This window comes from Spea bombifrons, chromosome 4 (assembly GCF_027358695.1).
Source record: "Spea bombifrons isolate aSpeBom1 chromosome 4, aSpeBom1.2.pri, whole genome shotgun sequence".
Lineage (NCBI taxonomy): Eukaryota > Metazoa > Chordata > Amphibia > Anura > Pelobatidae > Spea > Spea bombifrons.
In genome coordinates this window covers 33,324,678-33,330,778 of record NC_071090.1, presented here as the reverse complement: position 1 = coordinate 33,330,778, position 6,101 = coordinate 33,324,678, and the positions used below count along the sequence as shown (strand labels likewise).

At 41.7% G+C, this 6,101-nt stretch overlaps 1 long non-coding RNA gene across 1 annotated transcript; it reads left to right on the top strand.

The window, feature by feature from the left end:
• The first annotated feature begins 427 nt into the window (after nucleotides 1-427).
• On the top strand, nucleotides 428-1,177 carry LOC128490521 (uncharacterized). The gene is made up of 3 exons (XR_008353958.1): nucleotides 428-484; nucleotides 874-991; nucleotides 1,077-1,177. It is a non-coding gene; the product is annotated as an uncharacterized LOC128490521 (long non-coding RNA).
• The last annotated feature ends 4,924 nt before the right edge of the window (nucleotides 1,178-6,101 follow it).

Here is a 6,101-nt window from a genome sequence, read left to right as displayed (position 1 = left end):
TTATCGGAGTGAAAAAGATCCTGCAAAGTGGTGAAATATTCATTATATATAGACCTATTAACAGAGGTTTGCCTAGGACACCCTCTTTTGTTGCAGTATCCACTCTTCTACAACCAGTTCATCACACCAGCTTTGATGGAAGTGGGCCATCGGAGATGGTTTTACTGCCCGGAACTCACATATATTTTTCCTTAACCGTAGCTCCCTAGTGGGATTTCATCATTAAGTTTGGAGTGGTAATGTACACAATTATGTACAATCTTTGTTAAGACATTAACGACCTGGGTTCTTAGTAGGAGGTTCCATGATCTGGTCTACTTGCAACATGCATAACAGTCCTTCTACATGACAACCTACCTTTTATTTGTATACATTATGTTCTTGTATGTTTAACATATACTGGAAACCTGAAGGTCTAGTCTTCTTGTAAGCTGTAAGCATCAGAAAGGTAGCTTGTTATAAAGTGTGGTGTATGATTGCGAAGGTAGCAGGGCCGGCCGAAGACTTAACGCCGCCTGGGGACGCCATAATCTACCCCCCCCCCGATACTTACCTTTAAACAGTCCTGCGGCGAGTCTCCCTGCTCTGCCACGGTGCCGGCTTGTAATGCTGAGCGCCGGAAATTGACGTCACTTCCGGCGCTCTGGATCACAAGCCGGCACCGAGACCGAACAGGGAGACTCGCCGCAGAGGAGAGAGAGAGAGGGGCGCCGAGCGGGTAAGCGAAAACCACTCGGTGCCCCTCTCTCTCTCTCCTCCGCTTAAAAAAAAAAAAAAAAAAAAAGCGCTTGGGGCGGCAAAGTGCCGCCCCTTCTAAAGTGCCGTCTGGGGCAATTGCCCCAGTCGGCTCCATTGTAGGGCCGGCCCTGGAAGGTAGGTATGGATAATGGTAAACATGTTCCTTATTGTGCTCTTCTACACCCTGCCATTTGCCGCTTGTACATTCGGCAAAAACAAATGGCAAAAAGATAAAATTGTTAAAAAAAATAAAGTACATAACAGGAAAACACATTACTGAAAACTCACAGTATGTAAAATAGCATGTAGGACTGTCCATAAGTGTCAGAAAAAGTGAGATTATCTTGTACAAAAGGCAACCAATGCTCTGATAACTTAGTTAGCCATTACCAGGAAGTGTCATCTGGGTCTGGGAAGTAGTGATTAGAATAAAGGCAAACTTCTGATTACGTGTTGTTCTGTAGAGTAATTGCAAAGATAAATCTGTAATATTTATTGATTTATATAGAGGAATAGGGTTTGGGAGGCCTGCACCTCACTGAGTTCCTCTTGGCTGCTGCTGATTGTTGTACAAGTGCACAAGTTTTTTGTTTCTTTTTAAACTACTTTAATATGTATCTTTCCTGTTAAATAAATAAATTAAAAACACATTTTCCTGGTGAAATATGTTGTGGCTACAGAGCTGCAATGCACTACCCCCCCCTCTCCGCTGCCCTGGAGCTGACTGGTAATGAGTGTGGGCACAGGCATACGACTGCCCCGGGATGTACTCAACACGGCACATCTCCTGGAATCCAAGTAGCTGGGGTTTGAGGAAAGAAAGGGGAAAAAAACCTTAAGTTCACAATGACACTCAAATTGTGTATTCCCTAAAGTGCTTGATTTAAGTTGAAAGCCTGTGATGTCGTGCTTTAGCTACATCAGGGAAGGTGATCATGGAGCCTTGCAATTGAAGAGCAACAGAGTAACGCCTGGGTCCCCAATCTTCTTTGCCATAATGCCCAAAGGGATATGTAGCCCCTTCACCCCCCCCCTGTTAAAACCAAAAGAGGACCATATCTGCTTGTCCTCCCTCCCTTAGGGTAGAGCACTGAAGTATTCAAGGGATATTAAAGAGACTGGAGGACTCACCACTTCCAAAGTGACTTCTTTCCAGGTACAGTGTATATCATATAACACTGCTGAACCACCACTGCACATATCTCCATAAATAAACAATCAGTATCAGGCACTCCAAGTAATAGTATATACTGACAGTACCACCTTACTAATGCATAAAGACACCCGAAAACCTTTCGCGTAGGACAAGTTGCGGTTGTAGCCCCACAACCAGGGCCGGCCGAAGACTTAACGCAGCCTGGGGCGAAGTTTAAAACGCCGCCCCCCCCCGCCGGTACTTACGTTTAAACAGTCCTGCGGCGAGTCTCCCTGCTCTGCCACGGTGCCGGCTTGTAATGCTGAGCGCCGGAAATTGACGTCACTTCCGGCGCTCTGCATTACAAGCCGGCACCGGGACCGAACAGGGAGACTCGCCGCAGAGGAGAGAGAGAGAGGGGCGCCGAGCGGGTAAGCGAAAACCACTCGGTGCCCCTCTCTCTCTCTCTCCTCCGCTTCAAAAAAAAAAGTGCTTGGGGCGGCAAAGTGCCGCCCCTTCTAAAGTGCCGCCTGGGGCAATTGCCCCAGTCTTCCCCATTATAGGGCCGGCCCTGCCCACAACGTTTGCGAATGGTGTTATGCGTTAATAAAGTAGTAATGTGAGTATGCATTAACTCCTTTGCGAGGCAGGTAACAGAAAAGCATTCCATTCATGACAATTGATATTCGCAAAATAATTGAAGTTTGGACAGCCTAACTTTAGTTACTAGTATCAAATTACAAAAAAAATGTTGTCCTTTCAAGTTTTTGTATCATGCTTTTCAGCAGCTGCATAATAGCCATTTATATAGCTCTGTTATCTTATCCCAATCCATTAGGCAAACACTCTGACCTGTTATCACACTGCCTTTGGTAAACAATAGAATGTCTCAGTCTTAATCACCCAGCTGAACGCTGACTAATGAAAACCTACGAAAGAATAGACTTCATAAGAATTGCCATAAAGAATCAGCTAGACGTGGTGCTTGAGCAGGACTGAAAAGAATGACAGCCTTGAGGTCTGCAGATAACAAATGCATATTGGAACGAAATAAAATAACGCCTAGTTTTTATTAGTGCTAGTTTACATTACTGTACGCAGCACTGTACTTTATGCTCTTGGAAAAAAAATACTTTTCCACAGGACTAAAAATTTTATTATTAGTATAATAATTACATTCATTTGATTGTAGCTGTCTGTTGGTGGCTATAGTGATAAGAGCACTTTGGTGCCATCCAGTCATTGATATTTTGTGGTCATCTGTTTAATTTATTGTTATATATATAACCCACTTTTGGATAGAATAAGATATATCCTTGTCTCGGCTGAACACTGCTTCTGTCTGGGGCTCATTATTTTCTAGTGCTTTTTGTGTGATCACACAAAATAATTTCATAAGCACATCTCTTACGTTCCATTAACTTCGCATGTAGCTACATGATGCTCCAGTCATGAGGTTTTATGGGGAATTTAGCACACCTCAAAGATTTGTCACCCAGCAAGCAATGACTCATTGAGACTCATGACCCGGTAGCTCCTGTAATTTCCAATTTTATAGGTAGGGAATGAGATTGCAGGAAGACATTTAGAAAGCACTTTGCAGCAGTGCAGTGGTAATCTTTCACAGCTGATATTGTGTTATCATTACACGCTATCTCTGCTTACAAATCACAATACAACCAAATGGAAAACAAACAGTACAAAACAATACAAAACATACTAATGATACAACGGGATGTGTTTTACAAAGCAACTTCATTTATTTTACTTTTGTGTTGCTAATCAGCATTATCAACTTGATTGTGATCATTTGCTTCTTTTTTCAGGACCGTGAATTACATTGTAGCCAAATGGTTACTAATGTTGAATCAAAATATAATTAAGCTAAACCGTCAGAGCTGTTTTTATGTTGACTATCGGAAAGGCAGAGTACAGCACAGTATTTGCTCGGGGTTGATAAACCTGTGCTTAACTTAAAAGCCAGGCAGACGTATTTAGATGGCAACCTGATTTCCTTAGGAACCAGTAATATTATACTTCCACAGGCTTCAATAGAAATACACTACATGGACAAAAGTATTGGGACACCAGAACATTATACCATCGGGGGCTTTTATGACATCACATTCTAAATACAGATTCATTAATATGAACTTGGTCCCTCCTCTTCTGGAGAGTCTTTTAGAGTGTTTTGTGGGAATTTTTGCCCATTCATCCAGTAGAGCATTTATGAGGTCAAGCACCGATGTTGGATGAGAAGGGCTGGCTCACAATCTCCAATCCAGTTCATCCCAAAGGTGGTTGATGAGGTCAGGGTTTTGTGCGGGCCAGTGAAGTTCTTCCACACCAAACTCAGCCCCAAATTTATTCTGCAGCATGACAACAACCCCAGACATACAGCCAAAGCCATTAAGAACTATGTTCAACATAAAGAAGAATAAGGAGTCCTTGCAGTTATGGCATGGCACCCACGGAGCTCTGATCTCAACATCATCAAGTCTGTCTGGGATTACATGAAGAAAGAGAGCAACTGAGGCTGCCTAAATCCACAGAAGAACTGTGGTTAGTTCTCCAAGATGTTTAGAACAACCTATCTGCTGGGTTACTTAAAATATTGTGTGCAGGTGTACCTAGAAGAATTAATGTTGTTTTGATGGCAAAGGGTGGTCACATCAAATATTGATTTAATTTAGATTTTTTCTCCTGTTCACTCACTTTGGACTTTGTTCAATGATAAAAATAAACTATTACTATTATACAGACACACATACATGCTATGATGTTCTTCTCATTACACCTTTATTTGTCTACACAACGTCCCCTACACCTTTTTGCTTTAGCAGGTCTCTGGTGGCTTTTTCAGTCCTCATCTGCTGATCTATATTTATGTAAATTTGTCTACCTCCTTGCTGGAAACTCACCTACGGGTTTAGATTTTTCATGTCAACTAACGACAGCTACATTTAACCTCAGAAAGATTGTCTACACGTTAATCAGTGCCATTGTTCTGTGCCAGTATGCCTTCTATTATAATGTTGTATTGTAGTTCCCTTTCAAGAGAAACTATATATACCAAACTGCTATTATAAGCTATTTCATACGTAGCAGCTTTGAATGAAGCACACATTATGTTGTTCTTTTGAGGTTTTTGAATGCAGAATCATTCATGATTTGATCTATGTAAATGCTTCACCAAATAGGTATTGATTAAACCAATTAAAACCTGAGCGTGGTGGGTAGGCATACACATAAAGAAGTTGTTGGCTATGTTTATAAACAGCAATTCTAAATGTGAAGCATTTAACCATACTGTAAGGCAGTTGCTGTGGACTGCTCCAGAAGTAGCCCTTTGTCAGTGCTTTGTGAACTTTCCAGTTTTCACTGTAGACTCCGAATGAAGCGCCACTTCATAGAGAAACTCTGGGTTGTGAGAGCGGCATTGTCCAACGTGCTGGTTGGCCCTGCTACACGATGGAGGTCTATGCCAAGCCAGCACAGTCTCTATAGTAACCTTACTTCCCACCGCATATCCTCCGAGGCTGAGCGTCTGGAGTCCTGGCACTCAGCAGACAGGACAGTGGTCATGTAGGTAAGTGGTGACCGAGGCCAGCACCGGACCAAAATACACCATTGCCTCTAAAACGAAGGTGATCCTCTGGCCATTTGAATCAAGGCCGATATGTTGTATGTGTTTAGGCAAAACATGAACTGAATGCGCTTAAAGTTAAGATATTAAGCAGATTTATAATTTTATTCTTTCCTTTTAAACAGGAAAAAAACCACTTGCATTATAACCCAAGATCAGTTACACAAGTCTAACATTACATTAAATAAAACCTTCAAGACACATTTTCATGTGATTAAATAATTGCCTGGATAGGGTTTGGGAATTCAAAATAAAGGAAACATGTCCCATAAAGTTATTCATGAAAAAACAGCAAAAATTATTCATTCATCTAAGGAGGTAATAAAACTCTAAAGATAATGCAAGCAATGATTTAGGCTGCGGTACGGCGCTATTGATTATAATGGTGCCATTCATAAACATCTACGTGTCTAAGTGTGGAAAGGAATGACATCTAAGTATAGGTGGCAAATATAGCTCCATCTGCAGCATATTATTATAGATGTATAAGCCTCCTTGGTATCTAATATGCCTACACGCTCAGCAGACACAATGCTTATTACCTGGGCAGGATCATGGAAAAAGTAAAAATGCTGCACTATA